Below are 7499 nucleotides of genomic sequence, written 5' to 3'. Positions count from 1 at the left end.
TTTGGCTCATAGATAGCTTTGTGCTAAAGCTCAGCTTTGTCCCTAAGCTATCGTACAAGCAGATACATGCGGTAACTGGTAGACACCGTTGACTGGTTTCTCTCCGCCCACATTCGCGGCCATATTCCCTGGCCGGAAGTCTCGCGTGACATCCTCTCCACGAGAGTCACGTCCGCCATTTTGTGCGCGTCCCTCCTTACACACACACACACACACACACACACACACACACGCACGCGCGCGCTCTCTCACACACACACACCCTCATGTGTTATAGGATTATTTTTATTTCCATATCTAATCATATCACTGTTTAGTTTGTAGTTGTAAGTTGGAAGTTTATTGACTGCACTGTATTAATTATTAATTGATATTACTGCATAAATAAACTTTGTTTATATTACAAAGAGAAGTGTTTTGGTTTGTTTTGCATACGCCTGTGTCATCCTGACGGGATGTCAGTGCTCGGATTCAAGCCTTTATTCATTGTTTTTTTTCCCGAAAATCGATATTCTTCGGATTTTCCTAAGAAAACAATCTAATATTGAGACTGTTATACTATCTGGTTATTAGTCCCTGATTCCAGGGTGGTCCCCTGTCAATGTTAATCCTTATTAATATTCTATTGATTTTTGATAATTGATAATTATCTTTGATGATTGTTGAATTTGAATGATCAATAAGCTAGTGTTAATTTTAATTAATGTTTCATCCATGTTAACAATTAACGATTATCTTTGATATTTGTTGATTTAAAGGATCAGAAAAGCTATTCTCATCAATGTTCTATAGATTTTAATAATTGATAATTGTCTTTGATAATTATTAATTATTGATAATAACCAAACCCGCTCCTAAACGTAGCACACTACATTTACTGGAGCCCCATATGAGGTTTTAATGAGTTAGATTTAATTAATTAATTTAAATATTAATTAATAACTGTTGGGCCTCATGTATTCAGATAGAAGACAAAGGCAGGCCTAACAGTCATACAAACATTCCTCAAGCCCCCTCCTTCTAAGTCGTAAATTTTACTGACAAAAATCGCGCCAAAATCAAACAAAGGGAGTCCAAAACAGACTACAGATCCATGAAGCCTTGCCCACTAAAGGATCGAGCACTCAACTCCTATTGGATGAGGCACACAACAGAACGTTCCTCAAACATGACATCATCAGGACTTCAAATAATTCTGAAATGCTTCCAAAGTTGCTTCCAGCGACTTTGTTCACCGAATAAGGATGTAGCTTTTTGCTGCTCTCCGGTGCAACCTCGTGGCTTAAGGAAGTAATGTCCGACTTGAAACTGTAGCCATACGATCTCCATCTCGCTGGACGAGTTGAGATTACTCTGTGTTCAACCGAACACTCTAACGGATCCGAAGGAGACAGCTGAGCAATTCGCATCTTCATCCGTTGGCCAACAGAAGTGAAGAGATTAAAGATTTCTCTTCCATCTTCAATCAAGTCGACATTTCTGAGTTCTCCGCCAGCCCACCAAGAATCAACAGCCATACCGCCCACCGACAGCGCGAGGAAACGGCCCCCGTCATCACCCGAGCCTCAAGGAACCGGGTCAAAGTTAAATGATGGAGGAAAACACATTCTACCTGTGTCCTCATGCGATTCAAGTAAGAGGTTATGTCTGGGCAGAGATAGAATATTATAGTGTGCTATTCTTGTGTTTTAAGGTTTTTGCTTGTACAGTTTACGGACCGCCATGTCCGCTAATTATTAATACTCAGGGTGTTAATTATCACGAATTTGTTTTGCTGTATTGTGGTCCAACCAAATTGGACTGTTGTGCATTTTCGCCATCGCGGGTGAGACAGCAACTGAGTTCATCCATCAAAGAGTCAAATAACAAGTGACTTTTACGAGCCCCGCTCGTAAAACCGCGTCTCTGAGTGATGAACACGGCTGCTTTATCTCCAGCTATCGCGAAATCAGCTTTCGGGCTGTCACTTAATCATCTCTCTCTCTCTCTCTCTTTCTAATCACACACACACACACACACACACACACATACTGTCACACACACACACCTTATGTGTTATAGGATTATTTTGATTTCCATATCTAATCATATCACTGTTTAGTTTGTAGTTGTAAGTCGGAAGTTTATTGACTGCATTGTACTAATTATTAATTGATATTACTGCATAAATAAACTTTTGTTTATATTACAAAGAGAAGTGTTTTGGTTTGTTTTGCATACGCCTGTGTCGTGCTGACGGGATGTCAGTGCTCGGATTCAAACCTTCATTCATTGTTTTTTTCCCGAAAATCGATATTCTTCGGATGTCGATTTTCCTAAGAAAACAATCTAATATTGAGACTGTTTTAATATTCGGTTATTAGTCCCTGATTCCAGGGTGGTGCCCCGTCAATGTTAATCCTTATTAATATTCTATTGGTTTTTGATAATTGATAATTATCTTTGATTGAATTTGAATGATCAACAAGCTAGTGTTAATTTTAATTAATGTTTCATCGACGTTAACAATTAACGACTATCTTTGATAACTGTTGATTTAAAGGATTTAGAAAAGCTAACATTGATTCTCATCAATGTTCTATTGATTTTAATAATTAATAATTATCTTTGATAATTATTAATTATTGCTAATAACCAAACTTGCTCCTAAACGTAGCACACTACATTTACTGGAGTCCCATATGAGGTTTTAATGAGTTAGATCCAATTAATTAATTTAAATATTGATTAATAACTACAGAAATAATTATTAATTATTTCTGATAGTAACACTGATCTCAACAACCAGTAAAGCCCTACATAATAATTGGTGCCCCGTGTGAGGCATCCTACATGCCAGTTCTGTCACAGTGTGTATGCATAAGAATCCAAAGTAATAACTTGAAATCCTTACTTCAAAGTTTGGCTCTGTTTGACAATTTACTTCTCACAACTTGCCAAACATAAGCCAGTGTGGTGTGAAAGTGCTCTTAAGAGTGAATTAGGGGTTGGAAGATTTACTATAGTCTGCTTAAAATCTGCTGTTGTTATTATTTAACTCCTAACGCTTTCATCTAAATGTTACAGAGAGGTGCCAAGTCACTTCATTGACGTCCACCAAAGAGAGAACACAGTGAAATTTGCACATTACATAACAGTAGACCGTAAGCCACAGGTCGAAGCCTCTCAACTGTGCTTTCGTGTTAGCCTTATATCAACTGTAAAACAACAAGCTGTCAAAGCCACTATCACAAGAATTTTTACGGCCCCAATAAAATGAGTCACCAATTGCCCTGCATGATTGGAGCTAAAGCTCCACAGAGGTTAGTCGACCCAGCACTGCAAGATGTAGTTGCTGCTGTCCTTCATCTCTCCATAGAGGAGAGAAATAACCTTAACGGCTACAATATTAGTCGTTGTGATGAAGCATTGCAGGAACTAGTTGATTATGTCAACAACCCGGTCGGGAAGCCAATGCGCACAATCCTGGACCTTGTGGGCCAAATGTTCCTTCTTCATCACCGCAAAACCCAACTGCAAACCGCCGAGCACCAGGCCCAGCTCGCACAGCTGCAGAGCAGCTATCAAGCGGTGCAGAATGAAAATCTCAGCCTGCACCAAGAAATTAGGTGCACTCAAGCTGAGAAAGTCCAGGCACAGGAAAATAATGCCTGGATGCAGGAGGAAAACGAAGCCCTGCGCCGGCAGCTTCAAGCTGCCCAGCTAAAAGTAGAGTCAGATCAGGTAAGTGCAGCTGAAACGCACAGCACAACATCTGACATAGAAGAGGGCTCCCTTTTTAGCGATACGCGTAGAAATGTGCCCCTGAGAAACCCAGAAACACACGCTAGGAGCCGAGCTGCCCCTAGTGGTACAGTCTCTGACTTCGTCCTCCAAGACACCTTTCAAAATCCTCCAGCGGCCCGCTGGTTGGATGCAGGTGCGCCTCCTTATAGTTGCCCTCCTCAGTCATTTTTCAGTCATGCCACCGTGCGTTTCAAACCGACTGATTCCACACCACGAAGGGGGGACAATTATTTTCAAGCTCAGAGTGGTGGAAGCGGCTCGAATATCCCATTAGCCAGGGAGCTGTACGCAACCCGGGGTCCACCCCCACGCGTCGACTGGACTCCTTCCCCACCACGAAGGGGAGGAAGTCGTCCTCATCGCTATAGCGATCCGAGTGACTATGATGTTTCGGATGACTCAGACGACCCGTGGTCATACCGACACCACCACTTGCGCATCCGACAACTCGAGTCCCTCGCAGGGGACATAGAACGCTTTGACCCAAGTAATCGAGATTCAAACATCGACAATTATCTTAGGGAAATTGAGCACTGCCTGATTGATTTGCCTTACGCTTCGTCGCGCGAAAAACTCAAGCTTATATGGAAGACCACGGTAAGGAGTGTCCATGCGTTCATGGAAACGCTACCGACTGGTACACGAAACCGCTACTCAGCTCTGTGTAAAGCCCTACGCGAGGAGTATTCGCTGTATATCGATGAAGCCTCCGCTACCATAGCTGCTTTCGCCATCACCCAGAAGAGGCACGAGCCTCCGCGTGAGTATTATAGACGCCTGAGAACCACGTACTTCCAAGGAAGTAATGCACCAGGTCTGGAGGAGGAACGAGCTTTCAAGTCTCTTTTCCTTCACAACCTCCACGAGTGCGTGCGATATGACGTCACAATGCACTGCAGAATGGGCAACCCCACCATGCAGGAAATCAGAAAGTACGCGCAACTGGCATGGGAGACACGCGTGCGCCCTGCCCGAGGGCACGAAGGCGACGCCAGAGCCCTGGGGATCCAAGTCTCATATGCAGACCTAGCGCTTGAAGGCAACGAAATGCCTCGCGTTAAGGTGAATGCTAGAACCGGACCCCAGAGGCGCCAGTCACCCCGCCAGCAGGGTAAGCAACAGAACCGGGGGGGGGGGGTAACCAGACACACCCCCAGGGTCACGGCAGGCCTAAACAACAAAACGTTCGCCGGCCGAAAGGAAATGCACGTTTCGAACGAAAACCCAAACAAGAAGGTGAGTGGGTAGGCAAGGTTTCAAATACACTCAGAGAACAAGATTTGAGAGAGGAAATGGAGGATATTAGGAGACGCTTGACTGAGTTAGTAACTAAGCTTGACGTGCTTCGTTGTTCACCAGGTCCGTCGACCTCCTCAAAGGAACACGGCGCTGAAACCTCGTCAGTATGACTAGACGATGTACCCCCTCCCGTTAACGCCAAAGTTTACTTTGTAGGTCGGGAAAAGGGGAACAGTGTCCAAGTTGCTCCCCAAAACAGTCAGTCCTAACATGCCACACCCTCCTTTTCTGACCTTCTTGGGCGATCTGTACCATAAGGGCAACGCCTGACACATGGGTCATTCAACTCCCACACACTACTCAACACCGGTTCTGAAATATTCTAATGGGTTCCAACACCTTCGCAGAGGTGGCTAGAGCAAAGCTCTCCCTTGGCAAACCGTTATAGACAGAGACCTGCAACGTAAGCATCACAAGCTACACGCAAGATAGGTCATCTATCACAAAACGGGCCTGGATTGACACCTTTCAAGGGATGATGCTAACAGACCCTGTTTACATATGTCCCATTAATACAGAACCACTGTTAGTTGGCCAGGACCTACTGAACCAATTGGCTCCGCTCATTGACTGCCGTCCTGGACACATGTGGGCTCAGGTTGACATACCGAGACCACTTGGTCCAGAAAACAGTTCGCCAGCTTCAGATAGACACGCCGCCATTTTCCAAAAATCCAGCAGAGACGACGACTCCAATAAGAACAATTACAGGGCCTGGGTAAAACCCTTCAGGGTACTACAGTCACTGTAAATTTGCAATCCGTTCTTATCAATAACACTTTGCACACTTCAGGGATTTTGTCAGAGAAAACAACTTATGCGTGTATCGTTAGAGATCTAATGCAGGACCTCAGGGAAATTAGCTCCTCAGTCAACAGTCTGAGAGGTGGAAGGATTCCAGCTTACCTGGTATCCCTAGACCTTTTCAAACAAATCCTTAGATCTGCTACTATCTCCATTGTGCAACCTTCACAGTTACACATGGCATATTGTTTTGGCATTGAAATTCCAATCCATGTAAATCCTCAGAACCTCAAAATAGGATTTATCCTCAATCTACCGTCATAGGCAGAATATATATAGACTAAATTCTGTATTTAATGTTGGTTTTCAGAGAGGTAATGCACACATTCACCTCAAAACACCACCAACACTCACCTACCATGATGAGGACCCCTCGCTCTACCTTATCTCTAACCTAAACATGTGTACCAAGACAAAGTACATTCATTGGGTTTGTCCAAACACAACCCCTTTATTAGAGAGGTGACTAACTACCTCTGCGGCCAAAGAGCCGAATTCCATGAACAAGTGTCATGATAGCATGTCCATCAAAGATGAAGGAACAGAGACAAAGGTAGAGCGAGCAGGCAGTCGCTGGCTCGTTAACACACCAGCCACCGAAGTCATACGACTGCCATGATACAGCCAAACCAAACGGTGTTCTTAATGGTTCCCCAAGGAGCCAGGGTGCACACTGACGATATTGTCCTCCATCATCTCAATGTCAACAAACATGACACAGAAATTGAGATCATGGACGCATTTAGAGGTCACAGCCTCACCGTTGATGACACCCTCCGACAGCAGCTTCAGGCTGAAGGGATGGAATTAGTGAAGTTCAGTCTCAAACCGACTGGCTTGACCACTATATTTCATAGTCACATAAGCAGATCGTCATCTTACCGAGAACACCCTATCAGTTTGATTGCCCTCTGGCTCCTCCTTAGTGGTTGGATCATCATCTCAATTATTGCACACGCCATGTACAGGTACATTCAACACCTACAGGCCAGACTGGACTCACTTCTCATACAGCCGCGTTTTACACACCAGTCTGAGCCCATCACACAGGTTAACTCCATCATTTCCAAGGATAAGCCTTTTAACCTTTAACCCTCCTTTCCTCTAACATTTTGTTCCTAGTAACCAATGTCAGGTTCTACTTTGATTTTGTGTTATGACCAAAGAACAACAAAGGATTGTGTTATGGTTAATGCTGTGCCTTCCAATAACTTGAAATGTTTATGTGTGATGAATGTAGTTTTAGAATTAGCTAGAAGTTCTATGCCCAGATGTGCCTCAATCTCTGTCCAGACGATAAAACTTCTGTGAACTCTAATGAACTGTATGGACTGTGCAACCATTTCTCTTTCCTATCAGGAATACATGGATGGCGTAACCCACAGGTTACTGTGAACCGACAAGAACTGTTCGGCCCTTCGGTTGCTCTAAAGATGCTGGACAACAACCAACTCTTCAGAACAAAGGGGGGAATGTTGGGCCTCATGTATTCAGATAGAAGACAAAGGCAGGCCTAACAGTCATACAAACATTCCTCAAGCCCCCTCCTTCTAAGTCGTAAATTTTACTGACAAAAATCGCACCAAAATCAAACAAAGGGAGTCCAAAAC

The sequence above is a fragment of the Myxocyprinus asiaticus genome, chromosome 48 (assembly GCF_019703515.2).
Source record: "Myxocyprinus asiaticus isolate MX2 ecotype Aquarium Trade chromosome 48, UBuf_Myxa_2, whole genome shotgun sequence".
Taxonomy (NCBI): domain Eukaryota; kingdom Metazoa; phylum Chordata; class Actinopteri; order Cypriniformes; family Catostomidae; genus Myxocyprinus; species Myxocyprinus asiaticus.
Note: the sequence above shows the minus strand (reverse complement) of the source record.